The sequence below is a fragment of the Crocodylus siamensis genome, chromosome 3 (genome assembly GCF_052110815.1).
Source record: "Crocodylus siamensis isolate JL-2025a chromosome 3, ASM5211081v1, whole genome shotgun sequence".
Taxonomy (NCBI): domain Eukaryota; kingdom Metazoa; phylum Chordata; order Crocodylia; family Crocodylidae; genus Crocodylus; species Crocodylus siamensis.
Window position 1 is genome coordinate 58299838 of NC_143397.1, and position 23896 is coordinate 58323733.

Consider the following 23896-nt stretch of genomic DNA (forward strand, 5'->3'; position numbering starts at 1 on the left):
GAATGTTAAGACCAGTGGTTTGGGTGAGGCTATGTGAGGAAGAAGGAGGCCTCATTGGGGGGCTCACTGCAGTGTGGGGACGCCAGCGCCAGAAAGGGCGCAACATTCAGGGGTGAGCATACCCAAGTGCCAGAGAGGGCACAGTATTCGGGGGTGAGTGGACCCCAGCGCCAGAGAGGGGCAGGAGCCCGAGCGAGGTTTTTTTGAGAGCTAGAGCCTGGGAGTCCAACCCTGATTAGTGGGGGGGGTTTTGACTAACAGGCCTAGCTAGAGAGAAAAAGGGTAGGCCCACAGCAGCCGAGACCCCAACATAAAGAAGAATTTACAAATACCATCTGCAAGGCTTGGGCTGCAGCGTAGGGGAGGAACAGAGCCACAGATAGCTCCCCCTGGGATTGGGGCATACAATGGGCAGCCTGCTGCTTGATTAACAACAAGGCATGGCAGACAAGAAGGCAGGCGGTTGACCCGTAACAGGTAGGTGGGGCCAACAGTAAACGGACCCCCAGCAGGCCCCCCATTACACCCCACTTAATCTGTGTCCTCTCTCTTTAAAACTTCAGTAACACATTCATCATTTGTTTTCCTTTCTGATCCATTAAATATAAGTTTCAGCTCAAGTTCAACCCTAACAAAAGTTATCATTACTCCAAATTTTATTTTAAATATTGTATTTTTAAATGCATTTAAAATAAAAAAAACTTGACAAATCAAGATTGTGTTTTTTAGAGTATAGATATTTATTCGGATTGGGATAAAAAGCTCTGAATACACATGTACAATGCTTAGCATAATAGGATCTGACTGCAACTGCAGCTTCCACAAGAGAAATATTTTCTATTTCTTACCTTGTTTAACCAAGAAACTGTATTTCTTTTATAAAAACAGTTTATCACAAAAACTACAGTCTGCTCATAAAATTAAGACTTGATAAGCAAAGTCAGCAAATTTTAAAGTCAGAAAAAGAAACTTTATCGGCCACATGGAACAACCTTTCCCCAGGGTAAGCCCAGGACAAATACTCCTAAAGTGGTGGGTTAGACAGACACCACGAAGAAAAAAAAGCCTCATGAAGTGTTTTTCTTATGGCCTGGAAATGGGGAAACTTCATATTATGATGGAGCTGACTGATTTTGAGATAAATGACCTAAAATCTGTCATGAAAATTCAGAGACAGGACTCGCTCTTTGAATATGTAAGAATTTCTACTCCTACCGTTCTAATCTCCCTACTTAAGCCCTCTCCCCCATAAGCTCACCAAACAAACTTTAGTTAAAGCACCCTCACCACCATTTTGAAGCATGGGGATGCTGATACACAAGATGTGGAGGCTGCTGGGGTGCACACTAATTATTAGCAAGCTCCAGCAGACTTGATTAGTATGTTGGAGCAGCATCACTGCATGTCTATAGGCACCCACCCTTTCTTATAGAGTTAAATCCTGTTTCTTTAAAAGATCTGCTGTTTGTGGATGTTTCAAGCAGCCAATCACTAGTTTCAAAAAAGGAAATGTTTTTACCTTTAAGCACTTCTTCCACTAAACTACCTGCTCAGTCTTTATCAAAGTTCCTGGACAAACCTGTCCTACCCAAATTAAATACAAGCCAGTCTCTTGCAGAAAATGATCTCAAAGCAGTAGGATGACAATGGTGGTTACAGATTACAAAATATCTATCTTTATGAAAATTAGGACAGTACAGTTGTTGTAGCCCCAAGGACACTTGTGTTCAAAAGCTGATCTAATATCTCCACATACTATACAGCTGGTCAAAAAAAAACCAATTACCAAAAGACCTTGCTTTATAAAGAAGTATAAGAATGACTCTGATGAAAAGGCCTTTTTTTTTTTTTTTTTTTAAGAATAAAGACTCCTATAACTTACATTTAGTACAAGAACTAGAGCTTTAATAATAAATTATTCTTGAGAAAAGTCTGAAGATCAATATGCATTCATCTCCAGAAAATAACAACTTTAAGTGCCTTAGGAAAGCTTTTTAAATGGATATTATCGTTAGCACAGTGACTGAAATCATTCACTGATCTCAAAAAGGTCAACTATTAAGCCCTGAAACTGTGGGCGCCTATACATGTGCAGCAAGGCTGCTCTGACACGATGCAGTTAATCAAGTCTGCTGGTGTACGGTAATTACCATGTGCCAGCAGACTCCAGTGTCATGTGTATCAGTGTCCCTGTGCTGAAAAATGGCAGCGGGGATGCTTTAACTAAAGATAATACACGTGACATTCTGGGAACTTTAATTAGAACGGCTCTTGAAGCCACTCTAATTAAAGCCTCCCCCCAACCCACACACTCCTGAAGCATAAACACCCTTTGGCACTACCTTCTGATAACGTTTGTAGAACTGCAAATTCCACTGAGGCCATCAAAAATATTCTGACCTCCACCACTCTTCCCTTCCAGGACTCAGAGGTACAGAACTGAGAGAGAATTTATGATGTACCTTCCCATTATCGGTACTGAAATGAGTACACATTTACTTGCTTTTGAGAGTTGCTTTCAATAAAAGCCCCAGCCCCACAGTCTCAGACTAGAACCACAAGTCTCGTGCAGTCCACAGGGTTTGTCCAGGGCACATAATGCACATGGCTGGTCTGCAAGCATTATCCAAACTGCAGACTGGCTCTGAGCCACCAATCTAACTTGCAGGGCTTGATGTGTTTGACAGTCCTGCCATAAGTAAATTAGAGAAATGTAGGCTAAACAGAATTACCACTGGTGGAAAAATAATTGGTTGTGTAATTGCAAACCCAGAGTAATTTTTAATGGATTTATGTCATAACAACAAGACACTTCAAGCAAAGTTCCAAAACAGTCTATTCTTATCTGGAACATTTTTATTAATGACTTATATTCAGGGAAATAACATTAAGTTTTCAAATGACAAGACTGGGTGGGTATACAAATACTTTGGAGTACCTTAATAATTAGAGAACTGGGCAATAGACTCCAAAATGGGGAAAAAAAACTCTAGAGAGGAAAAAATAAAAATAAAAAATCAAGTATACACATATAGAACCATGGCTATTGCATAGCCAGTTGTCACTGCCAAGACAAATTTGAGGCGCTCAAACTCTGAGTCAGTAATATGAGGTTGTAACCTGCCCCCCCCTCCAAAACCTCTCCCAAAACAAACAACCACACACCAAATGCAATATTGGGACGCATTAACAGAAATCACAGGAGATTATAATACCACCAATTAGACCCCAGCTAGGATAGCACATCCAGTTCTGGGTACCACATTTTCAGAAGTGTGTCGAGAAACTGGAGGGAACCCAGAAGTAAGAAACAAAGATGATAAAGGTGCTAGAAAGCAAGGTGTATGAGGAAAAAGAGAGAGCATTAAGTGTAATGCAGATGGGGAGGAAGGGGCTAGACATGGTGACAAGTTATTGTTTTTCTAATATTTGAAAGCTGCCATAAAGAAAAGGAGGAACAACTTTGAGCTGCTCCCTTGCCACAGAAGGCAAGACTCAAAGCAGTAGATGAAAACTGTTTTTAAAAGTTTAGATTTAATCTCAGAGGAAACTTTCTGACTAATAATCATAGGACAATGCAACAAGCTGCCTAGGGAAGTTGGGGGATCATTGTTGAAGATTTTCAAGAAGTTAGACAGGCATCTGCATGGGACAGTTTAGAAACAGTGCACACTCACGTACTGAGTTGTGCTAAATGACCTTACTCTTCAGCCCAACAATTCTAAGATATATTTTTGAAGAATTCTCCTGTGACATTTCACTTGTTGCAAGGTGACTACATTTACCTCAAAGTAAGGCGATTCTCCTGTATTTTCCTGAAAGTCTAGTTACTGCTTGTAGTTAAGATTTTCAAGAAGCTAATATCTAAAAGGTACTCATTTACTTTGAACAGTAACTGCCATTGTTATACATCTTCAAATGGATGAGTGATAACTACTGTAATGAGTTATAGTAGTATCTATTTGAGAAGGTTATGCTGATTACAAATCTACTGAACTTTATTTTTGTGGATTTTTTTATCATCTGCTTTGCTATTGGTGTACAACTGCTTCTTTCAGTATGTTTTAAGAAACTAAATCCCTATTACTTCAATGAAGAGAGTGATATAAGCTTAGTACAAAATACAGTGCTCAGAGGAATTTCAATGTATCCATACCTAACCCTGGCATTTCATAAAAATCTAAGGGACATAGTTGACCATAACAAAAAAGTACAGAAGTAGAACGAGTTATCTGCTAGGCCCAATACAAGACCACTGTATACCATACGGAGCTATTCAATCTCAGGGTGTGAACATAAGGTACCTTTTATCACAGTGGGAAGGGTGACATTTTACAGGGCACCAGCTATTTTGTGGTAGGGTACAACTTTGTGGTAACTATGCATATATATGTTGCAACCCGTAACCCATGGCAAGCAAAAACTAAAATGTAACAAGCTACCACTCATCTACTGATAGCTGAGCTAGCAAAATTGAGCTGCTGCTCAAAGTAAGAGCATGCACATGGACAATTACCAAAAAACCCCAAAACAACGAATAATTTACAGTAGCAGTAGGCAACCTCCCGCATGAATGCTAATGTGGAACGCAAAGCCATTCTGCCTGGCGCACATACCTCGAAGCAGATGGCAGGGAAGAGGCTGGGGCAGTGCTGCTACAAGAATCAAGCCCCTCATGGCTCCTCCGCCATCCTCCCCCGGCATGCCAACATCCTACAAGTCAAGATTGCTGGTGTTTTTAGCACCCTGCCCAAAAACTTTGCTGACCCTTTCACAAAGCCGATGTTCACACCCTCATTGCTGCCTTTAATCCCATCAGTTCTATCCACCTGCTCTCCCACCTTTTATATACGAAAAACAGTCATGTATACAATAAAGTTTGCTCTTTTCCATGGCACTTAGCATGCCATGTCTCTGGGTTGTAACAGGCCAGGGGGCAGTGCTGAAATACAAATAAATAAGAAAAAAATCAACATAAAAGCTAATATTTAATTTACTATAAGCGGTACATTTATTTGTTTTAAGTTCTTCCAATTGATCACAGATTTTATTTCTAATGTCTTTTGAGCTAAAAGACTTTGACTGCTGAAAAATTGTTGCCTTTCTCTTGATATCTGAGTTTTGAACTCTTATCCTGATGGTGTGTCTTAACAGGGTTATCATGTAAAGCATGCACTTTTCCAGGAATTCACCAATATTTGTTTTGCAACTTACTACTGTTCTCTAAGTCTTATTCTGAGTCTAAAAATTATATCCTTCTGCATACGAAAAAAAATCTTAACATGGAACATCAAATCTTATACAATATCTTGAATTCATCTGTACTTCCTTAAATCTTTCCTTCTACACCCTATAGTTTCATAGTAGCTAGAGTCGGAAGGGGCCTAGGTAGATCATCTAGTCCGACCCCCTGCCTTGGCAGGAAAGAGCACCGGGGTCAGATGACCCCGGCAAGGTGCTCATCTAACTTCCTTTTAAAAATCCCCAGGCTAGGAGCCTGCACCACTTCCCCTGGAAGCCGGTTTCAGGCCCTAGCCGCCCTGACTGTGAAGTAGCGCCTCCTAATATCTAATCTAAACCTACCCTCCGCCAGCTTGTGACCGTTATTTCTGGTCAGTCCTGGCAGCACACGGGGGAACAGGGACTCCCCCAATACCTGCTGATCCCCCCTGACCAGTTCGTAGCAGGCCACAAGGTCCCCCCTTAACCTTCTCTTGTGGAGGCTAAACAGGTTCAGGTCCCGTAGCCTCTCCTCATAAGGCCTGCCCTGCTGACCCCTGATCATACGAGTGGCCCTCCTCTGGACTCTTTCCATATCGTCCACGTCCCTCTTGAAGTGTGGCGCCCAGAACTGGACGCAGTACTCCAGCTGCGGCCTGACCAGTGCCGTATAGAGGGGGAGGATCACCTCCCTGGACCTGCTCGAGATGCATCTGTGGATGCATGACAGGGTACGGTTGGCCTTCTTGACTGCCTCCCCACACTGCCGGCCCATGTTCATCGTGGAGTCAATGACGACTCCAAGGTCCTTTTCCGTCTCTGTGCTGGCAAGAGGGGAGTTCCCCAACCTGTAAGTGTGGTGCCGGTTCTTCCTCCCCATGTGCAACACCTTGCACTTATCAGTGTTAAACCCCATCCTATTCTCATTCGCCCACCGTTGCAACCTGTCAAGGTCAGCTTGTAGCCTATTGCACCCTTCTAGTGCACCCACATCCCCCCACATTTTAGTGTCATCAGCAAACTTGAACAGGGTGCTTTCTACCCCCTCATCCAAGTCACTGATGAAGATGTTGAACAGTGCGGGCCCGAGGACCGAGCCCTGCGGAACCCCACTGCCCACGTCCTTCCAGGTCGAGAAGAACCCATCCACTACCACCCTCTGGGTGCGGCCCTCCAACCAGTTAGCGACCCATTTGACCGTGTGGGCATCGACACCACAGTCTCCCAGCTTTTTGATGAGGACAGGGTGAGAGACAGTGTCGAAAGCCTTCCGGAAGTCCAGAAAGACTACATCCACAGCAACCCCTGCGTCTAATGATTTGGTGACCTGATCGTAAAAGGCCATCAGGTTGGTCTGACAAGACCTGCCACTGATGAACCCATGTTGGTTGCCCCTGAGCATGCATTCCCCCGCAAGGCCCTCCTGGATGTGTGCCAGGATAATTTTTTCAAAGAGCTTACCCGGGATTGAGGTAAGACTAACTGGCCTGTAATTTCCCGGGTCCTCTTTTTTTCCCTTTTTGAAGATAGGGACCACATTGGCCCTCTTCCAGTCCTCCGGCACCTCACCAGAGCACCACGAGTGCTCATAGAGCCGCGCCAGGGGTCCCGCAATGACCTCGGCCAGTTCCTGTAGAACCCTAGGGTGAAGATCGTCCGGACCAGCGGACTTGAACACGTCCAGCCTCTCCAGAAGTACCCTAACTAACTCCTCGCTAACCCCTGGCCCAGGCGTGTCTCTCCCGGGGCCTGAGGGGGGCCCAGCAGGGAGGTGGCTGAACTGGTCCCTACTTAGGAAGACAGAAGCAAAGAAATCATTAAATATGTTAGCTTTGTCATCTGGCGTGACGACTAAGTTGCCCATCGTGTCCTGCAGGGGCCCCACATTACCCGGGACCCTCTTTTTACCCCCTATGTATTTGAAGAAGGACTTCTTATTGTCCTTAATCCGGGAAGCTAGTCCTATCTCCATCTCTGCCTTGGCCTACCTGACTGCCCCCCTACATCCTCGGGCAACTGTAACATAGTCCTTCTTGGTGATGACCCCATCCCTCCATTGGGTGTATGCCTCCCTTTTAGCAAGGAGACATTCCCAGATGCTCCTAGTGAGCCATGGGGTTTATGTGCCCTCCTGCTCCCTTTGACCCTTGTTGGGATTACCTCCCTTTGGGCATGGAGGATCGTCTCCTTAAGGAGCAACCACTCACCTTGGACATCTGGCTCCCTTCCCCTCTGGGTCCTCAGCGCTTCCCCAACGATCCTCCTTAGCTTGTTGAAGTCAGCCCTCCTAAAGTCTAGGGCTGTTGCCTTGCTGCAGCCCTTTGCCACCTTATGCTGTTATCTCTTTGACATCTGTAACCAAAGGTCTTCCTACAACCACAAGAAGTAAAATGCATCTTCAAGAAGTTTGTATCTTTTAATGTCCTTCATGGGAAGCAGTTAATGTATTCTTGCATGCTCTGACAAATTCTACAAAAGCTTTCCATCACAAGAACATCTGCAGCATACATGTCCTTTTACACCATTCAAGGAAGATACATGAATCCCTTACCCCAAACACATTTTACTCAAAAAGGACAGAAACACCAGAGTTGTCTTGTAGTCTGTGATGAATTTTATTATCACTATCAAATTTTATATGCAGGTAGATTTGTTATACTGTCACCTGTCACTGTGCATCTAACATGCTATTCCAAAACAGCTTACTACAGAAGCTAGTTGCTGAAGTCTCTTCAGTAAAACTGCATCTTACTTACAGCACTGACAGAGAACCTGTCACAGTTTCTGAGATTTCATAGTTTCAAGGCTCGGAAGGGACCTGAGCAGATTGAGTCCAATCCCCTGCCATGGCAGGAAAGAGTACTGGGGTCAAACAACCCCAGCAAGGTCTACATCCAGCCTCCTCTTAAAGACACCCAGGGTAGGGGCCAGCACCACTTCTCTTAGAAGTTGGTTCCAGACCCTAGCCGCCCTGACTGTGAAGTAGCGCCTCCTGATATCTAGCCTAACCCTACCCTTTGCCAGCTTGTGACCGTTATTTCTGGTCACTCCTGGTAGTGACTTCCCCAGTGCCTGCTGGTCTGCCCTGACTAGTTTGTAACAGGCCACTAGATCCCCCCTCAGTCTTCTCTTGTGGAGGCTGAACAGGTTCAGGTCCCATAGCCTCTCCTCATAAGGCCTGCCCTGCTGCCCCCGATCATGTGAGTGGCCCTCCTCTGGACCCTCGCCATGTTGTCCACATCCCTCCTGAAGTGCAGCGCCCAGAACTGGATGCAGTACTCCAGCTGCGGCCTGACCAGTGCTGCACAGAGGGGGAGGATCACCTCTCTGGGCCTGCTTGAGATGCATCTGTGAATGCATGACAACGTACGGTTGGCCCTCCCGACTTCATCCTCACACTGCCTGCCCACGTTCATCTTGGCATCAATTTCATTGGTTTATAGTGACAATAGTAGAGTGTGCACCCACAGCCCTTAAACAAAATTAACCAGGGCAGTTAATTTGCAAATGAGAGAAAATAGACTATTTTAGGCAGAGAAGAAAATTACCTTGCAAAATTTTCACTATTATTTTTTTCCTATTTGTAACTCATAAAGCTTTACAGCCTGTTTTATCTATACTATTACCCTTGCTGAGGTAGAATCTGCCTGCCTTTTCTGACTTTTGCTAATTGTTTCATTTAATGGGATAAGAGTCCATTTGCAAATGAATGAAAAAGAATTCCTGTTTTACAACCTCTTAACATTTTAATTGCCAACCCTGGAGTATTTTTTCCTCCCATTAAGGCAAATTATTCAATGTGTAACCTGCTCAGGATACTTCAAGTTCTGACCGATGTAGCTCTTCATCTTTTCAGGATGAACTACAGCATAATATAAATCGGTTTATTTTTTTTTATTTGTTTAAAAAGCTGTGAAGCCTTTTAAACTGTATGCAAAGTCGCAGAGTACCTGAAAAGAATTATATACATAACCACTGTGCAAAAATAGTTCTGCTAGCATTTCAAAGATGACACACCTACAAAAAAAGCAAACCTAAATTGAAATAACCTTTCAGATGTATGCTGCATAACTGTTTCATTTGCCATTTCATAGGCACCTGATGTGGAATAGGAGGCTATACAGAAAAATCCTTATGAAGAAAAGAAGAATTGGATTTTTCCTATTGAAGTCTGGAACACAAAGGGGATGTTTCCAAAACTCAGCATCCATTGGGCATTAAACAAAAAAAAATTACTTAATCCTTGAGAATATGCATTCATTATCCTTGAAAAGTCAGAGCTCAAAATAAATCATAACCACAGACTTAAGAAGAAAGAAACAGGACAGTTCAGCCTTTGGTTGTACTACAAGTCAATTATATAATTATTAATGACACAAAATTTTTGTGCTTTCTATTTTTTTTCTTAGACAGTTTTCTATTTTAGCAGTCATAGAGATGGTGAAGGCTGTTTGCACAAAGCTTTTCTCGAAGAAAAACTTGCTGCTTTCTGCTTTACGTTTTCCTATGTCAGTCACACAAGACCCCAGATAAGCTGGATATTTAGTATTTATACTTCTTAAATATCTCACATTTGATCCCAACACTGAATCAAGATGACAGTATTGGGAACAGAAGGATTTATAGATGTTTCTCCCATTGTCATAAACATTCATCTTAATATTTCAGGTTTGTAACCCAAAAGTTCTCAATGAACAAGACACCCCTTTTTGTCACAGGGTTGTCATTCACATCAATGAAGACATGCTCGGATGGGATGGGCTCCACCTTTCCCCTAAATGCAAATGTGTGTCTTCTTCTAGGTTGGTGGACCTTCTCCAGCGGGCTTTAAACTAGGCTCATTGGGGGAAGGGGAAGACAAGGGTGGAGGAATCATCGGACTGCCAGACCAAGCAACACCCACAAGTACAGCCCAGCCTAGACCGACGAGCTAAACGCATACACAGGTACGTGACAGGAGCCAGGGTAATGCTGTGATTAGAGAGCCAGTACACACATCCACAGGAGGCCTCAAATGCCTCTACACAAACACTCATAGTATGGGTAACAAGCAGGAGGAACTCACCCTCCTGCTAGCTGACACCAACCAGGACATAGTGGGGATCACTGAAACGTGGTGGGACTCAACGCATGACTGGGCAGTGAATGGCAAGGGCTATAGGCTGTACAGGAGGAACAGGGTAGGAAGGAAAGGTGGGGCGTGGCACTCTATATTAAGGAGGAATACCCATCCTCGTCAATTAACAAAGAATCAGAGGAAGAGCACTCTGAAGTGCTTTGGGTTAGAATACAAGGCAGTCAAGAGGAAAGAGACTTAACAGTGGGGGTCTACTACAGACCTCCCAACCAAGGGGTAGCGCTCGATCAGGAATTCTGAAGTCAGCTCACAGAGGTAGTTAAAGGATGTGGTGGTCATGGGGGACCTGAACTTCCTGGACATCTGCTAGGAAGAGCAGTCAGCCAGAACTGACTGCTCACGTAGGTTCTTAGCCAGAATGCAGGAACTCCATCTAACCCAGAGATGCACAGCCCCACCAGGGGAGATGCCTTGTTGGACCTGGTGCTGGCCACGGGAGATGACCTGGTGAGGGGGCTGAGGGTACTCGACCATGTGGGCAACAGTGATCATCGCCTGCTGGAATTCACCATCCAGCACAAGGTGGCAAAGGCCTGCAGCAAGGCAGCAGCCCTAGATTTCAGGAGGACAAACTTCAACGAGCTAAGGAGGATAGTTGGGGAAGCACTGAGGTCCCAGAGGGGAGGGAAGCCAGGTGTCCAAAGAGAGTGGTCACTCCTTAAGGAGACGATCCTCCAAGCCCAAAGGGAGGTAATCCCAATGCGGACCAAAGGGAGCAGGAGGGCACACAAGCCCCCATGGCTCACCAAAAGCATCCGGGAATGTCTCCTAGCTAAAAGGGAGGCGTACACCCAATGGGAAAGAGGGGCCATCACCAGGGATGACTATACTGCAGTTGCTCGGGGATGTAGGGGGGCAGTCAGGAAGGCCAAGGCAGAGATGCAACTGGGACTAGCTTCCCAGATTAAGGACAACGAGAAGTCCTTCTTTAAATACATAGGGGGTAAAAAGGAGGTTCCGGGTAATGTGGGGCCCTTGCAGGACACATTAGGAAATTTGGTCGTCACACCAGACAACAAAGCTAACATGTTTAACGATTTCTTTGCCTTCATTTTCCTAAGCAGGGACCAGAACAGTCACCCCCCCGCCAGACCCCCCTCAGGCCCCAAGGGAGGCACACCTAGGCCAAGGGTTAGTGAGGAACTAGTTAGGGAACTTCTGGAGGGACTGGATGTATTCAAATCAGCTGGTCCAGACGATCTCCATCCTACAGTACTAAGGGAATTGGCTGAGGTCATTGCAGGACCCCTAGCATGGCTTTACGAGCACTTGTGGTGCTCTGGTGTGGTGGCAGAGGACTGGAAGAGAGCCAGTGTGGTTCCCATCTTCAAAAAGGGGAAGGAGGAGGACCCGGAAAACTATAGGCCAGTTAGTCTTACCTCAATCCTGGGCAAGCTTTTTGAGAAAATTATTCTGGGACATATCCACGAGGGGCCAGCAGGGAAGGTCAAGCTTAGGGACAACCAACACGGGTTCATTAGTGGCAGGTCCTGTCAGACCAACCTGGTGGCCTTCTATGATCAGATCACCAAATCATTAGATGCAGGGGTAGCAGTGGACATAGCCTTCCTGGACTTTCGGAAGGCCTTCGACTGTCTCTCACCCTGTTCTCATTAAGAAACTGGGGAACTGTGGTGTTGACACTCACACAGTCAATTGGGTCGCCAACCGGCTGGAGGGCCGCACCCAGGGAGTGGTGGTGGATGGGTCATTTTTGGCCTGGAGGGATGTGGGCAGTGGGGTCCCCAAGGGCTCGGTCCTCGGGCCCGCACTGTTGACTTGGACGAGGCGGTAAAAAGCATCCCTATTCAAACTTGCTGATGACACTAAGATGTGGGGGGATGTGGGCAACTCTAGAAGGGAGCAATAGGCTACAGTTGGACCTAGACAGGTTACAGGGGTGGGCGGATGAGAATAGGATGGGATTCAACACCGACAAGTGCAAAGTGATGCACCTGGGGAAGAACAATGGGCACCATACCTACAGGTTGGGGAACTCCCTTCTTATCAGTACAGAGGCAGAAAAGGATCTTGGAGTCATCACTGACTCCAAGATGAACATGGGCCAGCAGTGTGGCGATGCAGTCAGGAAGGCCAACTGCGCCCTGTCATGCATCTACAGATGCATCTCAAGCAGGTCCAAGGAAGTGATACTCCCCCTCTATGCGACACTGGTCAGGCCGCAGCTGGAATACTGTGCCCAGTTCTGGGTGCCCCACTTCAAGAGGGATGTGGACAACATGGAGAGGGTCCAGAGGAGGGCCACTCACATGATCAGAGGGCAGCAGGGAAGGCCTTATGAGGAGAGGCTACGGGACCTGAACCTGTTCAGCCTCCACAACAGAAGGCTGAGGGGGGGATCTAGTGGCCTGTTACAAACTAGTCAGGGTGGATCAGCAAGCACTGGGGAAGTCCCCGTTCCCCCGAGCACTGCCAGGAGTGACCAGGAATAACGGTCACAAACTGGCAGAGGGTAGATTTAGGCTAGATATCAGGAAGCGTTACTTCATGGTCAGGGTGGCTAGGATCTGGAACCAACTTCCAAGAGAAGTGGTGCTGGCTCCTACCCTGGGGGTCTTTAAGAGGAGGCTAGATGTAGACCTTGCTGGGGTCGTCTGACCCCAGTACTCCTTCCTGCCATGGCAGGGGGTCGGACTAGATGATCTACTCAGGTCTCTTCCAACCCTAGAAACTATGAAACTATGAAGACTACTCAGCGTGGGTTTAGTACAGAAGCCAGGCACATAAGTCCACTTGTGTTCTTTGAGTGCACTGAGAAACAACTGGACAAAGGTGATTTGGTTGATACATTATATCTGGACTTTCACAAAAAACTTTTGACTGAGTGCTGCACCAAACATTCTTAAGTTAGGCTGCTGCACCATTAGATAAACCCCAGGGAATTATGTGCAGAAAAATTCAAAATTATGAAAAATTACTCTCTTTATTTACAGGAAACCCTTGCTATTCGCGGGTTCAGCATTCGTGGTTTCAAATATTTCCAAATGCCAAACCCACATTTTAAATACACTTTATATGCTTACAGGAGCTTCTCCAGAGCTCTGTGCTTGCTGCTGCCAGGCTCCCACCATCGCCACTGGAGCCATGGCCCCCATCTCCCCCAAGGGGCACTGAACACAGTGCCTTATTCACAGATTTCACAATCTGCAGGGATCATGAGAACATATCCCCTTCAAATGGCAAGGCTCGCCTGTATTTTTACAAATTAAACTAAATAAACACAATTTGAACCTTCCTTAGGAATACATGGAGGTACTTTCTATGGTTGGGGGTGGGGATGTGCCCCCCCCAATCACATGTCCTGACCCCATATACACCCTCACCTTTCACACAATATACAATAATAATTTTGAGCCATTATGCAATCACCTCTATATAGGCTACTCAAAAACATAAAATCAAGACAAAATTGTTTTTGAAATAAAATTAAAGTAATAATAGTTGTTTGATTTTTAGTACAATTTGGTTTTTGTTTAATTCGTTAAAATCATATCTTTTGAAAAAGTGTGGGTGTGCATTCCTCAACAGCTCACCAAAACACATGAAGTGGCCCACCAGCCAGAATAACTGCCCACCCCTGTTAGAGAGGCTGATAATTTAACCATGTTCAAAAGAGGAATAGACAGATCCAGGCAGGATAGGTCTATCAGTAGGTAGTAACCATGACAGAAAGGCTGAGACCCCTAACCTAGGACTTTCTAGGCCTCTAAGTACTGAAAGCAGTAAGAAAAGAGGTGAGGAACAGATCAGTCTTTGACAGGCCCTGCATAAATCCTTTCCCTTTAGCATCCTTGACGCAGTATACCTCGACTTCAAAAAAGCCTTCGATCTGGTATCCCATGATCACCTCCTGGCTAACCTGTAGCCTTGACATCACCACAATCCGCTGGCTGGGGAAGTGGCTCTGCAGTAGGACCCAGAGGGTGGTGGTCGACGGGAGCCAATCTTCTTGGTGCACTGTGACCAGTGGGGTCCCACAAGGCTCTGTCCTAGGGCCTATACTGTTTAACATCTTCATCAATGATGTGGACATTGGTGTCAGAAGCAGACTTGCCAAGTTCTCCAATGACACCAAACTCTGGGGTAAAGCATCCACACCTGAGGATAGGAGGGTGATCCAGGAGGATCTGGACAGACTCTTGAAATGGGTGGACGAGAACCTGATGGTGTTCAACACCAAAAAATGCAAAGTTCTTCACCTTGGGAGGAAAAACCTGCACCATGAGGCTCGGTAGTGCTATGCTGGTTAGCACTACAGATGAAAGGGACTTGGGGGTCATGGTTGACCACAAGATGAACATGAGCCTTCAGTGTGATCCTGCGGCTAGTAAAGGGACCAAAATGCTGGCTTGCATCCATAGATGTTTCTCAAGCAGTTACTGGGACGTCATTCTCCCACTGTACTCAGCCTTGGTGAGGCCACAGCTGGAGTACTGCATCCAGTTTTGGGCTCCACAATTCAAAAGGGATGTGGAGAAGCTTGAGAGAGTACAGAGGAGAGCCATGCACATGATCACAGATCAGGAAAACAGACCTTAAAACGAGAGGCTGAGAGCAATGGGGCTATTCAGCCTGGAAAAGCACAGGCTCGGGGGTGATCTGGTGGCCACCTATAAGTTTATCAGGGGTGCTCATCAGGATCTGGGGGAACATCTGTTCACCAGAGCCCCCCAAGGGATGACAAGATCGAACAGTAACAAACTCCACTGTGACCGATTCAGGCTGGACATAAGAAAGAACTTCTTCACTGTCCAAGCCCCCAAGGTCTGGAATAGACGGCCGCCAGAGCCAGTTCAAGCACCCACTTTGAACACCTTCAAGACACATTTGGATGCTTATCTTTCTGGGATCCTATGGTCCCTGCTGACTTCCTGCCCCTGGGACAGGGGGCTGGACTCGATAATCCTCCGGGGTCCCTTCCAGCCCCAATGTCTATGAAATCCAGTCTCTATCAGAATTATAGAAGGATCTGAGGTCTGACACATGGTGGCATTTCTTCTGTCCTTATGCATTCCCCTCTACTAAACCTTTAAAGACATAGGATGACAGGAATCACTAGATCATAGGAAAGTAGGGCTGAAAAGGACCTCACAAGGTCATCTAGTCCAGCCCTCTTCTCTAGGCAGAACCTTCTCTGACTAAACTGCCCTGCTCTTGAGAACTTCATGTCCAACCTGCTCTTAAGAACTTCCAAGGATATAAATTCCATCCAATTTCTTTAATCTATCCAGCTAATTCTGGATCCTAGCCCTACCTCTGGACCATCTGTAACTTGGCATTGTTGACAAATTTGCTAAGCATATGCTCAATCCCAATGTCCAGATCATTATGAAGATATTAAACACACAAGAGCAAGGACAGACCCCTGTGGAACCTCACTAGATATTTCCTCCCAGAGTAGATTATTGAATCATTGATAACTACTTGTTGAATACGATGATCCATCCATCCATCCAGCTGTATATCCATTTTCCAGTACTTTCATCATGTCTGTGTTTATTTAGCTTGTTAATGAAAATGTCATGAACAGGGATCTGGGTTTTCCATTTCCGAGGGGAAAAATAGGGATTTCCCCCTTTAAAGGAGAAAAATAAAGGTTTTCCTTTTTGCAAGCAGCTCTCTGCAGGCTGGCAGAGTTCCAACCTTCAACAAGCTGCTTGCAAAAACTGCTTGAAAATGTTAAATGTATCAATAAACCATTGTGTTCAACTGACACACACACACAGTGATATTTCACTTTAACCACAGAAAAACACAGGGGGTAGGGGGTTATCAGAGATTTTGGTACATTTTCAGAGATATACAGGCTCCCTGGTCATGAAACAGTGTAAAAAACCATGCTTAAGTCAAGGTATGTACACCCACTGCTCTTCCCCTTATCTACACAGCCTGTTACATTACCATAGAAGAAAATCAGGTTGGTCAGACATGATATGCTCTTCATGAATCCAAGCTGGCTGTTCCTGATCATTAGGAGATGCCTTGAAAACCTGCTCCATTATCTTTCTAGATATCAAATTCAGGATGACTGGTCTGCAACTCCCTAGATCTGCCTTCTTCCTCTTCTTAAAGATGGACATTATAATTGCCCTTTTTCAATCATCCGGGACCTCATTCAACCTTCATAAATTCTTAAAGAGGATAGCCAATGGCTCTAAGATTACCTCAGATAACCCCTTCAGTACCCCAGGGAGCATCCCATGTGTCCCTTTTAACTTGAAAGCATGTAGTTTCTTTAAGTAACCCCTAACCTGTTCTTCTACTACTCTAGACTGTTTGTCTCCTTCCCTATCTTTGCTACCAATGGCATCTGTCATCTGGTACCTGCCCCTATTTGTGAAGGCTAAAATTAAAAAGGCATTAAATAATTCAACCATCTCTGCAATATCCATAAATAGACTGCCTTCTGAAAGAGATATATGGTTCCTGTGGTCTTCCTTTTACTTTAACATACTTGTAGAATCCCTTTTTATGGCCTTTTATATCCCTTGTCAGTTGCACTTTAAATTGTGCCTTGGCCTTCCTAATTTTCTCCCTGCATGGCTATTCAGTGCTCTTATGCACTCTTCACTAGTGCTATGACCCAATTTCTTCTTTTTTATAGGATTCTTTTTCGAGTTCCCTCTCTTTGAAGAGATTTCTGGCTAGCCTTCTACTGCACTTCCTATTTTTGCTGTCACATCAGCACAGCTTTCTCCTGTGCCCTTAAGAGGGCCTCCTTTAAGTACAACCAGCTTCCCTGGCTTCCTTTTCCCCCACAGACTCACCTCCCAGGTGACTGCCTACCAGTTCCCAAATTTGTTAAAGTCTGCTTTTCTGATGTCCACTGCCCTTATTTTGCTGCTTCTTTCCTCCCCTTAAGATCTTGAACTCCATCATCTCATGGTCACTGTCACCCAAGTTGCTGTCCACCTTCACATTCTCAACCAACTCCTCCCTGTTTCTGAGCAGCAAGTCAAGAAAAGCTTCACTCTTAGTTGGTGTGCCTATCAAAAAGTTGTCCCCACCACACTCCAAGAACGTTATGGACTGCTTGTGCATTGCTGTATTTCCCTCCCAGGAAATGTAAGGTCCCCCATGAGAATCAGATCTTGTGATTTGGAAGTTTCCTTCGGCTGCTGAAAAAAGGGCCTCATCCACCTCCTTCTAGTTTGGTGGCCTAAAGCAGACACCCACTATGACATCCCCCAACCTTTACCCAGAGGCTTTCAACAGGCTGCCTTCTCCTTTGCAGTACACCTCAGAACATGTGTGCATTGCCTTTAAGTACAAGGCAACACCTACTTTTTTCCCCTGCCTATCCGTCCTGAAAAAGTTATCCATGACTGTACTTCAGTCCTGTGAAATATCCCACCACGTCTTCATAATCCCAACTGCATCATAAATCTGTGATTGTATTGGGACCTCCAATTCTTCCTGTTTGTTCCCCAAACTTCTCACATTAGTGTAGAAACAGTTCAGGTACTTTAGGCAAACACTTCAGTTTGCTTCTCATATTTGCCTATTATGCCACCAATAAGCATAACCTGCGACTTATTTGCAAGCACTGTTTCTTCCATTCTAGTACCTTTATTCAGTTTACTACAGGTTTTCTTTTACTTCACCATATTAACATAGTTTGAACACCATGCCAGGAGAGAGAACTCCAAACATTTTCCTACAGCCAGTAAGGCTCAGCTCAAGTGCACTGCTATTCATGGAAAAGAACTGACTAAATAAGCTCTACACAAACTGCTTCCCAGACTGCCTGGTGTTCTCTCCACCAAAGAAAAGCTTCTGGTAAGAACTAATCCATTTCACCAGTGTCAGCCTAACAGCTCTAATCTCTCTGAATCTCTAGTGCCTCCAAATCAACTCAACAGGACACTATTACAAACATATAGCACATAATATGCTACAATAAATTTCCAGTTATAGGAACCCCCCCAAAAAAAAGCCAAACAAAAAAACCAACAAAAACAACAACAAAAACATAACCAGTAAGTTCCACTTTAAAGCTATGCTGATCCACCTTTTGAAAAAAAATAGGAGACAACATGGCATGAACCCAGAAGGGAAAGCAACAGTAATAGTGTTCTGTTCCCCTCTTATGTTTGAGTTTATTTGCTTCAATAACACTACAACACTATTTCTAAAATGTCTTAAAACTTTAAAGTTATTGGACATTTGTTCTTTTAAGCACATTGTGCTCATCTACTAAGCCAGGTGTGGGCAAAATACAGCCCACTGGCTAGATTCGGAGCAATTTTGTTCAGCTCTGCTGGGCAGCGCTAGGGTGCCCCCATCCCATTCCTTCCCACAGCTCACCCCAGTGCCACTCTGCTCCGCTATGCCCCATACCAAGCTGGCAGGGCTGGGGGCTGCTGCTGCTGCTGCACAGGCATCCCTGAGTAATCTGTAGGCTGGTGTGGGATAGGGGTGCCACAGCACCACCTGCCCCCTTTGGCCAGGTCATAGCCACTGCTTCTAAGTATTGGAGTCACCACCAGAGCCACCACCATCCCTCCCTTGCCTGTGGGCTGTCCGCCCCAGGCCAGGGGAAGAATCAGATGAGGGGAGGTGGGAGAGATGCTAAGTTCCCCCCATTTGGTGGGCTCAGTAATGACATGTGGCTATCCACTGCCCCTGCCTCCCCTCAGCCTCCTCCACGGGGCTCACAGTGCTTCTCTCCCCCTCATGAGTGCTGCAGCCCACCAGTGGCTTCCAGTCCTGCCCTGTGCTGTCACTGCCCCAAGATCCTGGCTCCAGCTCTGAACACAGGTCCAGGGAGTTGCACAGGAAGGGTGCATGGGTGGGTGGAGAGCTGTGTCCAGGGTTGGGTCAGGATTGTAGGGTGGTGATTGCATGAGGCCAGGGCAGGGCAGAGTTGCAATCTGTTCCCTGCATTGCCCTGCCCACCTCTCCTTCTCCTAAACACCACTGCCCAGGGCCCCATCCCACATAGCAAGTTTTAGCAAGTTGTTGTAGAAGGATGGGGTAGGGAAAGAGGGCGTGCTGACCCAGCCTGTGACAGCTCACCAAAACAGATTATCCACAGCTCTGGGACCCAAATAAATTGCCCACCCAGGTACTAAGCCAAAGTAGATCCTAAACAAAACTCCCAGGTCTGCTTGACTGTATGCTGAAATGCAGAAAGTAATGAAGCTGCTGAAGCTTATGCCCGCTTTGGCGTGTTAACTACATTAGTAATTTTTCCAGTGCTTAATCTGTTCAGTGGAAGGCAGAGGGATGATTTAACATTCTGATAAGTAAACTGAAGTATACGCAATCCCAATGTTCCTATTTTTTCCTCCAAAACATTAACATTATTCAGAAGTAGTGCAATAAATCTGTACTAAAGTGCAAATGACATGTTCACATCTTCAATTACCTAAGATTGTAAATAGAAGAAGACAGAGACAGTCTTTGTTACACGTTTTTACAGTGCTTAATACAATAGGACTATGACCTTCTAGCCATTACCACAGTACAAGATAATGGTATTCATTTCATTCAAGGCTGCTCAAGCCAGAGAGGCAAAAATTCAAAATAAACTAATAAAAACACACCAACAAGCTAATAAGTACTGCTAATTATATGTAAAACAGTGCACTTTATAATATGTGACTAGAATGTTAACATACTATGTTAGAATTTTTCTGTTAACATACTGAACATTGTCCTTCTGGAAAGACACTGTCATGTTAACTTCAACATCTGAACTAACAAGACATAACGAGTAACATATACCTTGCTTAATATTGATTTAATTTTTAAAAGTAAGTTAAAATGACTGGTTTCTACTGCACTGTTGTAAGAAACAAAATTACATATAAAAGAACACCACATTTATATTAAGCTGAGATTAAGTCAAAGCTTTAAAAATTATACTAGGTTCCCTTCAGAAATACAGTAATTTGTTTCACCATACATTATGTGGCCTTTCCTTAAAGCCTCTCTAGTGAGGCTATGTTATGATTACTATGGGGGACTTCTTTGATTCTTGTACATTTAAAATAAACATTAACAGTGTTTGCAAAGCTTCACATTTCTCCTTAAAAAGAAAAAAAAAGGAAAACAGTGGGGGTGATATCTCCTTTTTAGTCTCCAATTCAAATGCATACATGTCCAATCAAGTAAACAAAAAGCTTTGCATCTAGCATGAGATGCATGCAGTAACAAGTCCAGAACTCATTTTTAAATGGTATTTCCCATGCCATCCTGTCACTTGATCTAAAGTGAAACCAAATTGACAATGCAAAGAAAATAGAAGATTTTTTAAAATCATCAGAGCACAAAAATAAAGTCCAACAATTTTCTCTAATGTTGGATGACACCATTTCTCTTTTCTAGCAAGCAAGAAATGTTTTTTTTAATCCATATAAAAAAGATGCACACACACTATTTCAAACCCAATGGTTGCATGGATTCTGGGGATAAGTGCATACCTGTTATTAAAAGAACTCAAGATCTGCCCCAGAAAATTTGTGTCTGCACACAAAGGATACAGAAAAGCATCTTAAATACAGGCAAGTCACTGAACTTCATGTCTTTTCAAAAAATGATGTACTCTCTCACTAATGGCCCCAACCAATTTACAATTCTGAATTCTTCAAATTGGTTTTAGGACTTTACAGACTGCATGGTACATACATGCTTACATTAAGAAACTGAAACTCATGTTTTCAAACATGAGTCATAGCGAAGTAGGACTGTAAGAGACCGCCAAGGTCATTACCCCCCTCTGAGGTAGGATCATCCCTATCCAAACTATCCCATAGGAATCATAATCTAAACTCTACATAAGACTACCCTCAACCCTGGCACAACATAGACCTAACACCCTAACCTGCCACAGGTAAAGCAGGGGAACCACAGCAGCCAATGTCTCGCTTCTATAAAATGTTGTCAAAATGCATCCAAGAGGACCCGGGTAGAGGGCCACGCCCCCGACAGAGGAAGGCAAAACCCCCACATGCTCAATAGCTGGTCTACCATCCTGTAAGCATTTGAAGCTGAGTTTGAAGTAATGTCACTGGGGCCATTTCTACATAGAGTCTCTCACTTAAAAGTTAATCAAATAAAGGCACATATATTAGGTTGTTAAACCACCAAGTAGAAGCTCTCATTCAGCTGTAAGGTACCCTTAAGAGGCTATTTGACATGTAAATGAGAGCCTACCCACACTGATCTAACTTGCTTGCTTTTACTCTGCCCCTTTAGTCCATTCACCACAACTTTTGAGTCCCAGTGGAAAAGAGCTCCCAGGGGCTTGATCCTGCACCACTGAAAGGGAATGGAAATTTTGTCACTGACTCCCCAGGACCTCCAAGCAGGCAGTTCCATCCTACGCTCATGTAGCCCATGCTGATGCTTGCCTAGTGGGTGCTAATTCATATTTATTCCCACTTAGCTCAGTGGTATTCGTAGACCAATAAAGGGGAACCACCTCCCCTCAAAGGATGGCAAACAACAAGAACCCTTTTATCTCAAGTTATCTGAAGATGCTTGGGCTCCACAGCTCTTTCCTGAAGAACCGGGCCCTCAGGAACCTGTGGATGTAAATGCGCGAGCCGCTAACTAGGTGGGCAGCAGTCAGAGGCCATCCGAGGCAGGAAGGTCCTGCCCCAACTAGCACAATAGACAGGCAGGGACATGGGTGTGATGTGGAGCAAAGGTGGAGCAGACTGGCACCTGACACACTAACTAAAGCACATACATGTGCATATGCACACATAAGCTCACTTCATGGGGTACAGCGAGGGGAGGGGGTGGGAGGCTAGGCCCCCTGCCCCCAACCCGGGCCCCTCGAAGCCCCGCCCCCTCAGGCCCCGCCCCCCGCTCCCCTCCCCCCACCGGGGCCTGCGCAGGCAGCGCCGCCGAGGCCAGCCCGCGCCCCAGGCCGTCCCTGCCCCCACCCAGAGACGGAGGGGAAGGGGGAGGCGGTGGCCCGCAGCCCCGAGCCCGCCCCCTCCCGCCACCGGGCCGCACTCACCCCTCCCGATCCCGGCGCACCCGCCTCCCTCGGCCGGACGCCGGCAGCGCCACCGCCACCCCAAGGCCTGCGCAGAGCGCGGCGCAGCCAATCCCGATGCGCGTTGCAGAGGCGCCGACCAATCCCAGTGGCCGGGGGGCGGGGACTGACGAGAGGAGTTTGGGGGGGGCCTCCCGGCCCGCTGCAGGGCGCCGTGACAGGGGTGCGCGCACACACGCACCAACTCCGCGGGGCCACCCCCACTCCAGGACGGCGCGCATGCGTGCGCCTTCCCAGACGCGCGCGTGCGTACAGTCAAAGAGCTGCTGCATTCGGTTCTTCCCACAATGTGCTTCGCTCCCCTCGGAGCGGCACCAGCAGCCACGCCCCCCGCCGACGTCACACCGCTTGCGCCAGGGTTCTCCCGGGGGCGAGGAGCTGCGTTTCTCCTCCTCCCTTCAAAACGGGGCACCTGCACCCCCTCCTCCCCATGGACAGGCCGTGTCCAGGGTTGCCAAGCGTTGCGATAGGTGGAGCGTCATGCTAAGCTTCACCTGCGAGGAATGCGGGGGTTCCCAGAGCATTTGAGCCTTCCTTCACGTTTTTAAGGCCGTCACCAGCCCTCTTGGTTGCAGAGAGAAACCCCTCCCGGCCCCAAATGTCATCTGCGTGGAGGGAGGCAAAGGGGGAGCCAGGAGGGGAAACGAGTCCTGCTTTTTAAAAAAAAAAGGGTTTCTGTAGCTTGTCTTCAGATTTTCAAAGGCAGCAGTGACTCTCACCAAGAGTGCCACTGCACCTTGGGGCACCTCGAGACCCTTTCAGGGTTGCCACCGGCTGCCAACACTGTTAGAAAGAGGAAGAGGTGGCGTTTTCCAACGGGTGCCTAGAGTCTAGTGGAGAGTGCCTTGAGTCATTATAATAAAGTTGAGAAGGACTGATCTGTATCATACAGGAGCCTCAAAAGCTGTCGTCTACCCATGCATGCAGGGTAGCCGTGTAAATCCTGACGTGCATCCTGGCCAGACTTGCAGAGGCACTGCTCTCAGTGTCAATAAGTAAGGGATGCACCCACCTGAGAGCGCCAGTGCCAGCTATGCCAGCTGGGGTGCAGCGATCGTGAGCGGGGATTCCCCCCAGTCAGTGAGATTGGCCAAGGGGGACTTCCCCCACATACACACTGGTCATAGGAGAACCACCCCCCCAACAGAGAGATTGGCCATGGGGGGAAGCCCCCTGGTCGCTGGGGGGGCACATACCCCTCCTGACTAAGGTGGAACCAGTTGCCCATGACTGCACTGTAGGGAGAGACTTGCAGAGAGGTGCTCCTTAGAGCAGCCTGTGGATAATGACCCAAAAGTGAGTCACAAGAATATATGAAAGGTCACAAACAAACTTTTAAAAATAGATTCTCCTTTAAAGGAGAAAAATGTGGTAAACTGTGGGTTTTCCCTTGCAGGTTGGCAGAGTTCCAGCTTGCTTGGGGCCCCCATGCTCCACATACCTCCCCCCCGTCCCACACACTGGGAGGCTGGAGCCTGGGCGGGAGGCAGTGGGTCAGGAGTGAG

At 46.2% G+C, this 23896-nt stretch overlaps 1 protein-coding gene across 2 annotated transcripts in view; it reads right to left on the bottom strand.

The window, feature by feature from the left end:
- The window catches only part of PJA2 (praja ring finger ubiquitin ligase 2), an 87345-nt gene extending 64693 nt beyond the window's left edge, over positions 1-22652 (bottom strand). Inside the window, exon 1 of one of the 2 annotated variants that reach the window (XM_090038360.1) lies at positions 22353-22652. The gene's annotated coding sequence lies outside the window, so the exon portion shown is untranslated. The remainder of the gene's footprint in view (positions 1-22352) is intronic. The other variant, XM_090038359.1, reaches the window with a different exon arrangement.
- Positions 22653-23896: the final 1244 nt, after the last annotated feature.